The sequence below is a fragment of the Lepus europaeus genome, chromosome 18 (assembly GCF_033115175.1).
Source record: "Lepus europaeus isolate LE1 chromosome 18, mLepTim1.pri, whole genome shotgun sequence".
NCBI classification, from domain to species: Eukaryota; Metazoa; Chordata; class Mammalia; order Lagomorpha; family Leporidae; genus Lepus; species Lepus europaeus.
In genome coordinates this window covers 19075787-19091730 of record NC_084844.1, presented here as the reverse complement: position 1 = coordinate 19091730, position 15944 = coordinate 19075787, and the positions used below count along the sequence as shown (strand labels likewise).

General features: G+C 56.4%; 1 protein-coding gene across 3 annotated transcripts in view; it reads right to left on the bottom strand.

Moving 5' to 3' along the window:
• Nucleotides 1-2385, bottom strand: part of HDAC5 (histone deacetylase 5) — a 35485-nt gene extending 33100 nt beyond the window's left edge. For 2 of the 3 annotated variants that reach the window (XM_062174858.1, XM_062174859.1), the window contains exon 1: nt 2214-2383. The gene's annotated coding sequence lies outside the window, so the exon portion shown is untranslated. Of the gene's footprint in view, nt 1-2213 lie in introns of all 3 variants that reach the window. The other variant, XM_062174856.1, reaches the window with a different exon arrangement.
• Between the last annotated feature and the right edge of the window lie 13559 nt (nt 2386-15944).

Genomic DNA, 15944 nt, shown 5'->3' with positions numbered 1-15944 from the left:
ATAGCCCCTCACCAGCAGGATCAGACAGGGTCCCTATTCAAGAAAGGGCTGGGGCTGGGGCTGGGGTGAGCCGGGGTGGGGGAGAAGAAAGGCAGAGAAAGTTGAATTAGCCCAAGTCGGCTACAATAGGCCCCTCACGGGCTGCTTCAGGTTTTCATTCATGAGCAGCCACAGTGCTCCAAAAATGCCAAGAACCGCCCCCCTCGCTGTCTCTCCCGCACCCCCCCAGCAGGAGTGCGTCCTCTAGCAAGCTGGCTGAGCCTGATGCCGCGTTCCAGACATCCCTCCTGAAAGGGATGTGAGTAGGAAGAATTAATTATTAAAGAGCAGCTGGTACTTCAGCACCGACTGCACTACCCCCAGCTCCTAGAGCTGATCCCCCCTCCCCGCCATGAAGAACACAAATGACCCTCCTCCCCTCCAGGCCCAGGCCCCATTTCCAAGATGCCACCCCCTAGGGAAGGGAAAGCAAACCTTTGTCTCCGCAGCTAGTTGGGGTGGGTGGGGCCAGGGACACTGCTGCCCCCTCCAAATTCCGTGACCCAGAAGGGGTGGGAGGGTGGACTGGGGCAGAAGGGGAGGCTGGCACAGAGCCAACAGTTCCTGCCTGTCCCTGGAGGAAACTGCACCTGCACACCCCCCCCCCCCCACAGCTCACACACACTGCCAGGACAGGGTGGACGCACTGGGGGCCCACGCCTCTCAGGGACCCCGACCTGCCTCCTAAGACTTAGCCCAGTTCCAGGCCCAAGTGGAAAGAGAGGGCAAAGAGAAGGTTCAAGGAAAGCAGAGGAGGCAAACCAAGCTCTCCCTCAGCTCAGGGAGAGGAAGGAGGGAAGACCGGAATGAACAAACAGGCAGCCCCAACATGGCTCACTCACCATCCCCGGCCCAGCCCAAGCCAGCATCCCACAGCCAGTGCTGGCTCAGGGGCCCTGGTGCTTGAGACCCGGCGTGCTGCAGGCCCTCTCTCCCTTCACCCTCAGAACCAAGAGGAGGCCCAGGGCAGGACCCTGCCCCAGGTTCCAATCCTGCAAGGCAGCCCAGCCAGGGGTCCCTCTGGCCAAGACTTCTTGATCTCCCCTCCCCTGCCTCCTTTTGTTCCTCTGCTCTGGCACGGTCCTCCCCTCCTGGTTGGACCCTGAACCCCAAGACCACCGCTGCCACGACCACCACCACCACCCGCTCCCTCAGCTCCCAAGCTAACTGCAGGTCCCAGAAGCCCAGTGGTCACTGTCAGAACAGTGGGTCCCTTTTGCACCCCCTTCCCAGAGACAACTGTAGTTAGCACCCTTTCTTCGTAGGGACACACCTCATCTCAGAAGGCCAAAGGTGATCACCTCCTCCCCCAGATGAAGCACCCACCACCCCGGCCTGCCCCTGAGACTCCCAGGTTAATTCCCCATCACCAAGCCAGTTCTCACCTTCCCCGGGACCCCAGGGATGGACCGGGTAGTGAAGCTGACTCCCCCAAGTTAACAAGGCACTGGCTGTGCCCAGCCTCCACGCCACACAGACCCAGGATGTCAAACGGGGGGCACCCGGCCCAGACAAAAAGCCCGGAGGTGGGGTGGGGGAGCTCCATTTCATTTCCTAGCTGTCTCTCCCCAGCTCCGGGGCGTCAGACAGGAGAAGAGGGTGGAAACTAACGCAGGAACGCCTCACCGACCACGGGGTGAGAACAGGGGGAGAGAAAAGTAAGGTGGGCTCCGCAGTCCCCCTCCTCACGCAGCAAAGTCAAGGGCAGAAAATCGAGAATGCGTTCTTAGCCACGGGGAGAAGCGCTGCGGGTGGGCAGCGCCCCTCAGCTCAAAGTGCCAAGGAAGGGTGTCCAGGGAGGAGGGGTCTGCAGGGAAGCCAGTGCAGGGCTCAAACCGCCCCGCAGCGCAACGTGCCTCGCCAGACAGGCAAGCAGACACCCCGGCCGCTCTCCGGGCCACTCGGGGGCGCGGGCCGCGGGAGGGCGGGCCCCTCCCTTACCTGCAAGGAGGGCACCCCTGCACGGGAGGGGCGGGGAGGGGCGCGCGCAGCAACCCGGAGGCCCGGCGGCGCGGCGGGCGCTGCTCCCGGGGGGGCGCGGGGAGGAAGGCAGGGGGCGCGGAGCGCGTCGCGCGTGTGGGGAGCCCGCGGGCAGCCACGGCAGGAGGAGAGGGCGCCGCCTCGCGTCCCGCGGGCCGGGGGAGACGGAATCGGGGCCGGGGCGGCGCGCTCACCCGCTGCGGCTCGAGCTCCGGCTTCGCGGGCGGCGGCGGCAGCAGCGGCGGCGGCAGCAGCGGCAGCGCCTCTTCGACGGCTCCTCCATCTTTGCGGCGGCTCCTCCGGCTCCGCTCGCCGCCGCCACCAACAACAACATTCGGAGACGTCACTCCCGTCACGTGACTCGACCCGGAGCTAAAAATAGACCCAGACCCCCCCCCCACCTTCAGCCACCACCAACCCCTCCCCTCCCTCCCCGCCCTCCCCGCCAGGCGGGGCCAGCAGCGCCACCGTGACAGCTAGTTAAAGGGCCAGGACCCAGGAAAGAGTTGGGATGGGGAGGGGGGTGGAAGAGATGGGCTCTGAGCCTCCGGAGTGGCGGTGCCAGGGGCGCTAGAGGGGCGGGGCTGGGTGCTGGAGCTCGGCCTCGGGGACTTACGGCTTTCCCCCGGCGCTAACCCGACTTCCTTTTCAAACCTCGGATGGTGCAATCGTTGCCTGCCCAAGCTGCTCCCTAACACGCGCTCCCGTGGTGGGGGAGGAGAACTGGAGTGGACTCCCAGGGGCTGGGAAGGTGGCAGAAGCCCCTGCTGGGGGCTCAGACTGGTCTCGGAGCTCTGACCGCGCACACCGCATCGGCTCTAGGCGAAGATACGCCTGGGAACGGCCAGGGTATGGGAGTGAGGTTCCCAGGCCTTGCAAAGAACCGAGCAGCGGCCAGAAAGACTCCTGGTCCCTGGCTTGAGCGCCATCATCCCTACAGCTCCCCATGGGACCCGGTGTGAGTGTGTGTGATTAATCTTAGTTTGTTGATGGCTCAGCAATTCCACTACGAAAAATGTATTCTAAGGAAATCAGCATAGAAGGGAGGCGACTGACAGGCAATGTTGGAAACAACCTAAATATCCATCAGTATCAATTGGCTCAGAGAAGTTAAATAATTGCCCAGAGTTACAGAGTCCATGCAAGCAAGAACTGGGGTTCACACCCATGTCTCTGGGCTCTCCAGATACAACCACCATGGTCAGGTAGAGCTGGGCTCCCCAGCCCAGAACTCCAGGCCTTTGTCTGAAGGTCTCTGAGATTACCATCTCCGTCCCCCAGGGGCCCAATGCCCCGGAAGTCCTCAGAATTTACCATATGGGATCCGGATGAGCCTTCCGATTTTCCCTTCTCAGGTAAGTGAGGGCTAAATAATTCATTCACTCTACCATATGATTCTCGAGCACCTGCAGCAGGTGTGGGGCTGTAGGGATGCTTCTGGTTTAAGGAGCTTAAAGTTCCTTACAAAGAGAACTGTCTCTGTGTCCCTGGGGTAGGGCCCATCACCATGGAAACAGGAGTTGAGGGACCATCTCCTTAACCCCTACCCCAGGTGCCTGATGTCGAGTGAGCCTGCAGAGGGGATCTGGTAGCTGCTTGGGGAGCTTCTGACCTTGGGAACCCGTGGTGAATTTGGCCTTTGGTAGCAGGAAATAAATCTCAGAAGAAAATCAGCCATTTAACCTACAGCCTGGCAGGTAGCTCCGGGACTGGACTTTGAAAGGGGTTGGAAGAGGAATGGGGAGTGGTGAGCCACACAGCCAGGCACTCTGAGACAGGCTGGAGAAAGTGCTGAGCAGGCCTCGGGGAAGGAGACAGAGCAGCCTCCCTCCTGCTCCCTGGTCACTGTCGGGCCGCCGGCAAGCACCCACCTCCTCCCCACCCCCTCTTACTCAGCCTGGGTCTGTGCCTTCTAAGGTTGGCAAAGCCTGGGGGACACACAGGGGACACACTTCAGTTATGCCCTCCATGCCAGCCTCTCACCCACAGCCTCTCCTGGGTGGAAATCTTCAGATCCATGGGCAGGATTCGAGAGACTCCAGGGAGGCCCTGGCCAGAGCACCCAGGCCACAGTTCTAGTGCATGTTGGGGCCTGGCTTTGCCTCCACAGAGTGGGACTAGTCCAGTTCTGCCTAAATATGGCCTCTGGCAGGAAATAATATAGCCCAGGAGGAGCTGAGCTGATAAACCCAGGCAAAAAGCATAAGCATGTATTTGATATTTATCAAAGACAATGTGCTCCCTTTAAAGTGTCTATCAATCACTACAGGCACCTGGTACACAAAGGCGTCTTGTACTTATCCCATTCAGCAAGAATGTATTGAGCATGTTATGAGGCCGGTACAATGCTGTGTACTGTAGGGACTGCAAAGAAAAGGAGAGGAGGAGGAGGGTAGAGGAGGGTGGGGGGAGAGGAGGAGGAGGAAACAGGTAGGGAGGTGAGGAAACCCGGGTCTGGACAGCTCCATCCCTGTGCACTGGGGATGAGTCAGTTCCCCTGAGGACCTCGGTCTCCTTTTCTGGGAAGCAGGACTTGAACTTCTGTCCTCCAATGCTCAGTGAATGACAAATTAGATATGATGGCTGATGTGACAACGTCCACCCCAGCACCCGGCTTCAAAGTTGGGCCTTCATTTCTTAAGGTCGCTCACACCCAGTCCCGCCCTTAGGCTCTTTCCAATGAACTTGGGAACCAGAAGTGAGCTTAATGCAGGGCGGATGATCTGTGCACTCCCAGGTCCAAAGCAACAGCGGGAATGAGATATGCAGAATGTGATGAAAACTGCCCCGGGATGCCTGGCTCTGGCCCACGCCTCCCTGTGGGACCCCGGACAAGGGGCTTCCTCTCGGGGCTCCTAGCTCCCTCTGGGTATGACGAGAGGGTTGGACTGGATTCCCTTCCTTCCAGCCAGAGCCGTCGGCGGCTGCTCCAAGGAGATGAAGCTGAGAAGGAAGGGAAGAAGAACGCGTCCTTCCTCCGCACCCCCAGGCCCTCTCTGAGCTTGAGGCTCAGAGCGAGTTTCAGACCAGCGGCCAGCAGAGCAGTCATGCTTGACTCCGAGCTATTTGGGAAAAGAGCAGCAGACAGGAGCCTTAGCCAAGCTATCATCTCGCTGGGCCTCAGTGTGTTCATCTGGAAAAGGGGCAGATGACTTCTGAAGATTTTTCCAGCTCTACCAGCTAACTGTATCTTGGAACTGCAGGTCAAAACAAGCACAGACAAGGAGGACCTGGCTATTGGCTAGCGCCCCAGTCACTCTTACCTGAGAGCCTTACCTAGCCCTTGATTCTATCCGTCCCTCCCCCAGCCCTCCTACTTTCTCCCTGCTGCTCTAGAGATTGGGTCACGCTCCTGCCACTCAGCAGTGGCAAGCCTGGGGGAAACCAGCACCATGGTTCTCCCAGAACAAGCTGTGAATTTGTTTAAAAATAAAGACTATTCTGGGGGCAGCTGCCAGTGTCTGTCATGGCATCTAGAAAAAAGAAAACAAACCATTGTATATGTGTGTGAGCGTGTGTGTATGTGTGTGTGTGAGAGAGAGGGAGGGAGAGAGCAAGCATGAGAGCAGATAAAAACTGCCCATCTCCTGGTCTGCAGGTCTCACACATCAGAGCCGTCCTCTGCAGTTCAGCTACCTGCTAAAGGACAGCAGGTGACCAGAAGGCCTGGGAGTGGCCGGCGTGCAGCCTTCTCCCCCCTCGAACAGCAAGAAGAGCAGAGGTCCAAGGGGATGGCTAAGAAGGAAGCCTATGGGGCTGGTGCTGTGCTACAGCGGGTAAAGCCGGCAGTGCCGCCATCCTGTATGGATGCTGGTTTGAGTCCCGGCTGCTCCACTTCCGATCCAGCTCCCTGCTATGGCGTAGGAAAGCAATGGAAGATGGCCCAAGTCCTTGGGCCCCTGCACCCATGTGGGAGACCTGGAAGAAGCTCCTGGCTTCGGATCAGCACAGCTCTGGCCATTGTCAAGAGTCAGAGGCAAAGAGAGAGAGAGATCATCCATCTGCAGGTTCACTCCCCAGATGGCCGCAACGGCCGGAGCTGCGCTGATCTAAAGCCAGGAGCCAGGAGCCTCCTCCAGGTCTCCCACACAGGTGCAGGAGCCCAAAGACCTTGGCCATCTTCTGCTGCTATCCTAGGCCATAGCAGAGAGCTGGATCAGAAGTGGAGCAGCCAGGACTCGAACGGGCATCCATATGGGATGCTGGCGCCGCAGGCAAAGGTTTAACCCATTACACCACAGCGCTGGCCCCTTGGCCACAGGGTTAATCACTAGATTCCACTGCCTTTGTGAAGAAAGCGCCCCAACAAGAGGGTGAAGACTGTGGCTGCACCAAGATTCTGCCACGTACCAGCTTGGAGCTCGCTTGAGTCTCTGGGACAACAGTGACAGCCTCCTCACCGGGTTGGTGGGGGGGTGACGTGGTACCAATGTGAAGGGCTGGCAGGGGCATGGTCCAAAGCTAAGCCCCACTCCCACCACCCTAATCTCCCCTGCACCCACCCCTAGCACTCACAGAACCCCGTGTCACCTTCCACACTGGAAATGACCTCCGCCCCCCCCCCACTCTGCACCTGTGCTTCCCCCCTCCCTCGCAGGCTCCATAGATTCGCCTGCTTGGGTTTGTCTCATGCCTTCTAGAAGCGCAGCAGGTTGATCTCTGTGGCAGAAAGCCCAGCAAATGGCTTCTGTTAAAAATTTGTTTAAATAATTTTACCCAAGTATAATTCATATAAAATAAAATTGGCCCGTTTTAAGTATACAATTCAATAGTTTTTAATACATTTACCAAGTTGTACAACCATCACCACAACCCAGTTGTAGAACATTTTTATCACTACAATAAAATACCCATTTACAGTTAATTCCTGTTAGCACCCCCGCAAATGGCTTTTTAAAACACTTAATATGTTAATTATTTTTTCTGCTGTAAAGAGTCATGATCTCTCATTGTAGAAGCTTGAGGTGGGAAGGATCAGAAATGTACAAAGAGGAAAATAAAATCACTCCTAACTGCATAATGCAGCAGGAGCAACCGTTAGCAATTAAGGAAATACTTTTCTAATCTTTTTGCTCTGCTCATTTATTTTTGGAGATTTATATATTTAGGGGCCAGCACTGTGGCACAGCAGGTTAAGCTGCTGCCTGCAATGCCAGCCTCCCATATGAATGCTGGTTCAAGTCCTGGCCACTCCATCTCCAATCCAGTTCCCTGCTAATGCATCTTGGGAAAGCAGCAGAAAATGGCCCAATTACTTGGGCCCCTGTCACCTACACCGGAGACCCAGATGGAGAAGAGGCAGGTTTCAGTCTAGACCTGGCTATTGGGGTCATCTGGGTAGTGAGCCAGCAGATGAAAGATCTGTGTGTGTGTGTGTGTTTTATGTGTATGTGTGTGTGTGTTTTCCTCTTTGTCTCTCTGTCTCTCCGTCACTCTGCTTTTCAGAACTTCATCCAGGTCTCCCAAGTGAGTGGCAAGAACCCAAGTTCTTGCCATTATCTGCTACTGCCTCCCAGGCACAATCGCAGGAAGCTGGAATAGAAAGTGGAGTAGCCGGGACTTGAATAAGGTACTTTGATATGGAACATGGGTGTCCCAAGCAATAGCTCAACTGCTATGCCACAACACCCACCCTCTCATCTTTTAAAGTTTTGTTTATTTAAAAGGCAGACTGACAGAGAAGAGAGAGAGAAAGAGCGAGCACTTCCATTCTTTAGTCCACTCCCCAAATGCCTCGGTCCAAAGCCAGGAGCCTGGAACTCCATCCAGGTCTCTCATTTGGGTTGCCAGGGTCCAAGCACTTGGACCATCATCCACTACTTCCCAGATGCATTAACTGGAAGTGGGATCAGAAGCAGAGGTGATGGGACTCAAACTGGCACACCAGTATTGGATGTGGGAATCCCAAGCAGTGGCTTAACTTGCTGCACCACAACGCAGCTCCTCTGCTCAGCTTTTTTTTTTTTTTAATTGAACTGTACATTATATCTTAAATCTTATTTTTAAAAATGAGACCTAGAAGAAGCTCCTGGCTCCCCTGGATTCGGGTCGGCACAGCTCCGGCCATTGTGGCCATCTGGGGAGTGAACCAGCAGATAGAAGACCTCTCTCTCTCTCTCTCTCTCTCTCTCTCTCTCTGCCTCTCCTTCTCTGTGTAACTCTGACTTTCAAATAAATCTTAAAATAAATAAATATGATTTTATTTATTTGAAACTTAGCTACAGAAAGAGAGAGAGAGAGAGAGAGAGATCTTCCATCTGCTGGTTCACTCCCCAGATGGCCGCAACAGTCATGGCTGAACCAGGCTGAAACAGGAGCCACCAGCTCTTCCAGGTCTCCCACATGGTGCAGGGGGCCAAGCACTTGGCCATCTTCCACTGCTTTTCCCAGGTGCATTAGCAGGGAGCTGGATTGGAAGAGGAGCAGCCAGGACTTGAACCAGTGCCCATGTGGGCTACTGGTATCACAGGTGGCAGCTTTACTCACTATGTCACAACGCTGGCCCCTATTTTTTTAAGTTTATTTTTACTTATTTGAATGGCAGAGCAAGGGAGAGAGAACGAGCGAGAAAGCACATGAAACCGATCTGCTGTCCACTGGTTCACTCTCCAAATGCCTGTAACAGTCAGTGCTGGGCCAAGCCAAAGCCGGGAGCCAGGAGCTGCATGAGGGTCTCTCAGGTGGGCAGCAGGGTCCCATGTACTTCAGCAGCATCTGCTACCTCCCAGGGTGAGCAACAGCAGGAAGCCGGATGAAAAGCAGAGGCAGGACTGGATCCCAGGCGCCCAGGCACGTGGGTCACAGCACCTCTGACTTCTGATGTCATACATCATGGAAGTATTCCCATAGTATCAAATCCATCCATTGTTCGTGGTTGCCTAGTATTCCATTGTGTTGTTTCACTGTAGTGTCTTTGTTCCGTTGCACACCGATGGACATGTGTGTTGATTCCAGGATTTCACAGTTTTAACTAATGCTGTATGAGGAACATTCTTAAAGAACATTTTAAAAAGATTTACTTATTTATTTATTTGAAAGGCAGACTGACAGGCAGAAGGAGAGACAGAGGGAGTTCTTCCATCTGCTGGTTCACTCCCCAAATGGCCGCAACAGTCATGGCTGGGCCAGGCCAAAGTCAGGAGCCAGGAGCTTCATCAGGGTCTCTTGCACGGTTGCAAGGGCCCAGGGAATTGGACCATCTTCTGCTGCTTTTCCAGGCACGTTAGCAGGGAACTGGATTGGAAATGGAGCCGCCGGGACTTGAGCTGGTGCCCATATGGGATGCCAACGTTGCAGGTGGCAGCGTAACCCACTACGCCATAACGCCGGCCACCAATGCACATTAGCTTTTTATTTTTATTTATTTTTTATTTATTTGAGATGGGAGAGAGAAAGAGCGCAGTCATCCACTGGTTTACTCCCTAAATGTGTGCAACAGCCAGGGCTGGGCCAGGCCACAACAGGGAGCTAGGAACTCAGTCCGGGTCTCCCGTGTGAGAGTAAAGGACCCAGCTACTTGAGCTACCGCTGCCGCCTCCCGGGGTCTGCATTAGCAGGCAGCTGGAGTCAGGAGCTGTCCATGAAACCAAGGCACCGCGGCGTGGGATGCAGGCATCTCACCCACAGGCCAAACGCCGGCCCCAGCCGCACTCTCACAGTGGAATCTTGGCACACATGGTTTATTATTTTCTTAGGACCGATTCTTCCAAGTGGACCTGCTTGGTCAGAGGTTCTGTGCATTTCTAAGGCTTTGGGGGGTATTTCCTGACCCAGTGAGGGACATTGCCAGGGGATCCAGTTATCCAAGCAGACCCTCAGGTAATGTTTAATCCAGAAAGAGAAGGTTGATTGACGCTGGGGTGGGGGAGGGGGTGTCAGGGAGATGCCGAGGAGAGAAGCCACTGGGTCCCTGCGCTGATGAGGCACCGGGGAGGTACTGGGTGGGATTTCCCCCAAAGCAGAGGCGCGGTTTTGCCTCATCCTAGCAGCCCCGGCAGCAGCCCGGTCCCCGCGCTTCCTGAGCAAGCTGGATGCCAGTTCCCGGGAGGCAGCCGGCTGCCACCTGCCCCAGGCCCTGCGGCCGCCTCCCCCAACCTAAGCCCTGAGCAGGGGTCAGCTTCCTTCCCGAGCCCAGTCCGGGTACCCCACGGAGGGGGCAGCCTCCCTGCGCCCCCCAGTCTTAGAGGAGGACCCAAGCTGGGTCAGCCAGGCGAGGAGGCTGGCGAAGCCGGCGGTCTGGCCCCCTGGGAGCCGCCGAGATGACTCATGCCACCCGAGGGGAGAGAGGGGCTGGGGATGAATGGGCTGCAAACCAGAGGGAGGGGCTGGGGAGCCGAGCCGCGGCGCCGCGATTGGCCTGCCCGCGTCAGCTTCTCCGGCAACATCTGCAGTGCGTGGGGTTGACTGATCCCACCGGGGGGCTGGGGTAGAGCTGGGCGGCTGGCTGACGTTCGCTTCCCGCCTGCCGGGCCGGCCTGAGCAGTTCATGAATGACTCACCTCATTGTCAGGCTGATTCACGGCTCCGCTGGGGACTTGGGGGAGGGGGCGGCCTCCTCTGTGGGCCCTCCACGCGCATGCACACACCACACACGCGGACCGCGGGCGGGGCTCCAGGGGTCTATTCCCTGCGGGGCTGGGGCTCCAGGGATGGGTGTTTGGTGGTTAGAGAGAGGAAGGCGCACTCCGCCCGTGGTGTGGAGAACATGCTGGAAGTTTGTCCACCGTGTACCTGCGGCTTTTTACCTGGAAGTTAATTAAAAGTAAATACAATTAAAACTTAAGTGCCTGAGTCCAGCCAGCCACATTTCCAGTGCTCAAGGGGCACACGTGGCCAGTGGCTGCTCCGTGGGCCGGCGGCCCAGAAAGCTCAAGAATGGACAGCTGGCTCACAGGCACTGGCCACACAGCAGCTCAGAACGGAAGGCCTTCGCACACACAAAGCCGCGCACACAGACGGCCTCCTGCCCCGCACCCCGCAGCACGGGAGCCGAATTCCACGCCGGCTCCACAGGCAGCACCCAGCGCGCTGAGTGTGCGGACCCACTTCCTGTCCAAACACGCCACTGTCCACACCAAGGCAAATGTCAGTGGAAACCCAGGCACGGCCGCACCGAGTCGCACACGGCGGCTGGTTCCTACGAGGAAAATACGAACGAGGGTGACATGCATTGGCAAATCCGCCAGAATAGACACACACGCAAGCCTTGTGGTTCCCGGAACGACTCCGGCACATGTTTGCAAGCTCAGGGAGGGGGAAGGGCGCTCGCTCCGGGCGCGCACTTGGCCGCGGCAGTGCATTAATCCACTGGCTCTCACGGCAATCCTGCGAGGAAGGCGCCGTCATCTATTTTCTTAGGTGAAGCAACTTAGGTTCAGAGAGGTAAAGTGACTCACTCAAGGTCACACAGCCTGTTAGCAGCAGAACCAAACAGGAACCAAGGTTTGCCTAACTCCACAGTCAGTAATACAGCACCTTGACCCCACACGCACACACACACACACACACACACTCCCTGTGTGCTCTCCTTTGTCCCTAAGAGGCTAAGCCTTCTCACCTGGCAACTGGAAGTATTTGTGGAGGTGAGCATGGAGTCGCCCAGACACATTCACACTCCCTTCTGATGCACGGCATTAAGTCATGCAACAAACCCTTGCTGACTCCTCAGGGGGCCACGCTGTGCTTCGCAAAGGTAGAAAGCCACAGACTTGACCGGAGGAAGTTCAGAGCTCAGCAGGGAGCTGGGAGGTGCAGCTGGAGAGAATAAGGGCATCCAGCAGCGCTGTCATGGAGGCGGCCCTCACGCGCAAGCAGAAGGAAGCCTGCGTCTGCCTGGGGCAGTTAGGAGGGCTCCTCGGAGGAGGCAGCAAGTGAGTTGGGACTTGAAGAATGCGTGAGTAGAGAAGGACCGGTGTTGATTGAGACAAGAGAAGGCCAGAGGCAGATGCTGAGGGCCCTGAGGACTTACGTGTCGTCCCCCAGGGACTGGAGAGGCTCTGAGGAATTTTTACAGTGGAAAACTAGGCGGGCCAGCGCTGTGGCGTAGTGGGTAAAGCTGCTGCCTGCAGTGCCGGCATCCCATATGCGCGCAGGTTCAAGTCCCGGCTGCTCCACTTCCAATCCCGCTCCCTGCTGTGGCCTGGGAAAGCAGTAGAAGATGGCTCAAGTGCTTGGGCCCCTGCGCCTGTGTGGGAGACCCAGAGGAAGCTCCTGGCTCCTGGCCTCGGAGCGGTGCAGCTCCAGCCATTGCAGCCAACTGGGGAGTGAACCGGCGGGTGGAAGACCTTTCTCTCTCTCTCCTTGCCTCTCCTTCTTTCTGTGTAATTCTGACTTTCAAATACATAAATAAATCTTTTTTATTGTTTTTGACAGGCAGAGTGGACAGTGTGAGAGAAAGACAGAAAGAAACGTCTTCCTTTTGCCATTGGTTCACCCTCCAATGGCCGCTGTGGCCGGCGCACCACGCTGATCCGAAGCCAGGAGCCAGGTGCTTCTCCTGGTCTCCCATGCGGGTGCAAGGCCCAAGCACTCGGGCCATCCTCCACTGCACTCCCAGGCCATAGCAGAGAGCTGGCCTGGAAGAGGGGCAACCGGGACAGAATCCGGCACCCCGACCAGGACTAGAACCCGGCGTGCCAGCGCCGCAAGGTGGAGGATTAGCCTCTTGAGCCACGGCGCCGGCCAAATACATAAATAAATCTTAAATGGAAAGAAAGAAAACCAGGACCCTGTTTGCATGTCAGAAGAATGAAGAGAAGGAAGGAGAGCTTGGGCTGGGGAGACCACACAGGCGGCTACTGCACCAGTCCCAGCAGGAGCTGGTGAGGTCTGCCCGGGAGTGTAAGGCACTGGAGATGAGGGTGGCACGGGGTGCAGCGGGGCGGGGTGGAGCTGGTCCCCGAGACAGAGCAGAGGGACACAACGGTGACAGTGCCACGGAGCTCACGGATTCTGCCTCAGAACGAAGCGCGTGCACAGGCACGTGATGTTTTGCACGTAATTACAGGGGACTCCAATTCCCTGAAGCCCCAGATTAAGAACTCGGCTCCCTGGAATTCTAAGAAGCGAAACAACATGGTAGTTAAGGCCACAGATGCTGAAGTCAGACTGCCTGGTTCATAGTCTCGGCCCCACCGCCCAGGAGCTCTGGGAGCTTGGGCAGGACAGCAGCCCTGCCCTGGCACCGTGTCTGGCAGCAGAGAGTGATAAGGAAGTACTGGCCCATGTTATTATGGCTTAAACCAGAGTGCGACTGAGACCGCTCCCTCCCTCCCTCCCTAATTTTAAAATTATTTTTTAAAAACTAATTTGAAAAAGCAATGGAGATAGACAAAGGCAAAGACACACACACACACAGAGATCTTCTAACTGCTGGTTCATTCTGCAAATGGCCACAACAGCCAGATCTGGCCCGGGGCTGAAGCCAGGGGCTAGGAATTCATCTGGGTCTCCCACACGGGTACAGGGGCCCAAGCACTTGGGCCACCCTCTGCTGTCTTCCCAGGTGCATTAGCAGGGAGCTGGACAGGAAGTGGAGCAGCCGGGACCGGAATGGCACTCAGATATGGGCTGCGGCATCACAAGTGGTGGCTTAGCCTGCTGCGCCACAACACCAGTCCCCTTCCTTCATTTTCCATCTGAGTGTCCATTACCAAACCTGGTTACAGAGAATGGAGTGTGCTAACCCTTTTACTAAGAGAAGGAAGATGGGCCCCCCCACCAGGGAGCCCCAGCCTTTCCCTTTCCCTCTAGCTGACAGTGCTAGGATGCAGAAGACACTCGATTTGGGGAGACCCTTGAGCATGGGGGTCCTTCCCAGCTCTGCAACCACAGACAACCTCCCTGCCTCCTGCCAGCCTCTCTCTGCAATGTTGCAGCTCCGCGTGCTTCATTTGCTCCAGCGGCCCCATCTCCATTCAGGTCCTAACAGGGGGTAGGGACATCAGGTGGGGAAAGCCAATGCCAAGTTCATCTAACTTTGAAGAAAGGCGCTGGAGGAGAAAGTATGGGATTTCCAAGCTGAAGACGTGCCACCCTCTGGGCCTGTTTCCTACTCTGCAAAAATATCACCCCCACCCCACCCTTTGTGGGGTCTTTATGCGGAACAACTGCACAAATGGTTAAACCATGGCCTGGGAAAGCAGTGGAAGATGGCCCAAGTGCTTGGGCCCCTGCACCCATGTGGGAGACCCAGAAGAAGCTCCTGGCTTCAGATCGGAGCAGCTCCTGCTGTTGCAGCTATTGGAGGAGTGAACCAGTGGATGGAAGACCTCTCTCTTTCTCTCTCTGACTCTGCTTCTCAAATAAATAAAATATTTACAAATGGTTAAATCAGAAGCTGCAAGCTTTTGTGTGGATGGTGTAAGGCCACACCGAACACGAGAGTAAGGGTTAACTAGGGGAAACCTGAGAGTGGAGGGAAGGGGCAAAGAAGGAAAAGAGAGAGAGAGGGAGAGAGATCAAGAGACAGAAGAGGCTGGCGCCACGGCTCACTAGGCTAATCCTCCACCTGCGGCTCTGGCACCCCAGGTTCTAGTCCCGGTCGGGGCGCCGGATTCTGTCCCGGTTGCCCCTCTTCCAGGCCAGCTCTCTGCTGTGGCCCAGGAGTGCAGTGGAGGATGGCCCAAGTGCTTGGGCCCTGCACCTGCATAGGAGACCAGGAGAAGCACCTGGCTCCTGGCTTCGGATCCCGGGGCAGCGCACACTGGCCATAGTGGCCACTTGGAGGGTGTACCAATGGAAGGAAGACCTTTCTCTCTCTCTTTTTTTTTAAATTTTTGACAGGCAGAGTGGACAGTGAGAGAGACAGAGAGAAAGGTCTTCCTTTTGCCGTTGGTTTTGCCATTGGTTCACCCTCCAATGGCCGCCGCGGCTGGCGCGCTGCGGCAGGCACACTGCATTGATCTGAAGGCAGGAGCCAGGTGCTTCTCCTGGTATCCCATGGGGTGCAGGGCCCAAGGACTTGGGCCATCCTCCACTGCACTCCCGGGCCATAGCTGGCCTGGAAGAGGGGCAACCGGGACAGAATCCGGTGCCACGACCGGGACTAGAACCCGGTGTGCTGGTGCTGCAGGTGGAGGATTAGCCTGTTGAGCCACAGCGCCGGCTGACCTTTCTCCCTGTCTCTGTCTCTCTCACTGTCTAACTCTGCCTATCAAAAAACAAAACAAAACAAAACAAAACAAACAAACAAAAACAAACAAACAAAAAAAAAAAAACAGAGAGAGATAGAAGAAAGAGAGCCACGTGTTCAGGAACAGGTGCTTTTAAAACTTTGCCAGGGAGCTGGCAGGGAAGTAGGAGCAGTGAATGCCATTAGGATGGGGGTGGGGCTGACACCGGTGGTTGGGCAATGGCAGGGGAGGGGCCTAGTGCTTGGGATGGTGTTGGGGTGTAGATTGCGCCATAGATAAGACTGTGCCATTTTCCTAAGAGATGGGGCTGTTATTCTCCATCTTTGAGCTCTGTGATCTTCCTTCAGCTGGAACTGACCTCACTCAGGGCTCCGGGAACTCCTGTATCCGGGTCTGCAGGAGGAGCTGCACCTGCGCTCCCTGTCCGCAGGGGTTGGAGGTTTGTCTCCCTCGCTCAGAAGCTGGCCCGAGGGACTCCATACCTTGGATGAGAGCTGGTGATCTGGATTCCTTCTCTCATCACCATGGCAGCCTCCATTGTCTAGTCCACGTGCAGCTCTGCTGGAAGCCACAGGCTGTCCTGATCCAAAGCTGGGCCAGGGGGCCAGGCCACCCTGGGGAAGAGTCAGGGCTGGCTCAGATTTGATCATTAAGAACCCAAGCCACAGGGCCGGTGCTGTGACGAAGCCAGTTAAGCTGCCATCTGCAGTGCCTGCATCCCACTTCCAATCCAGCTCCCTGCTGATGAGCCTGGGAGAGGAGTGGAAGATGACCCAAAGGGAGACCCAGGTG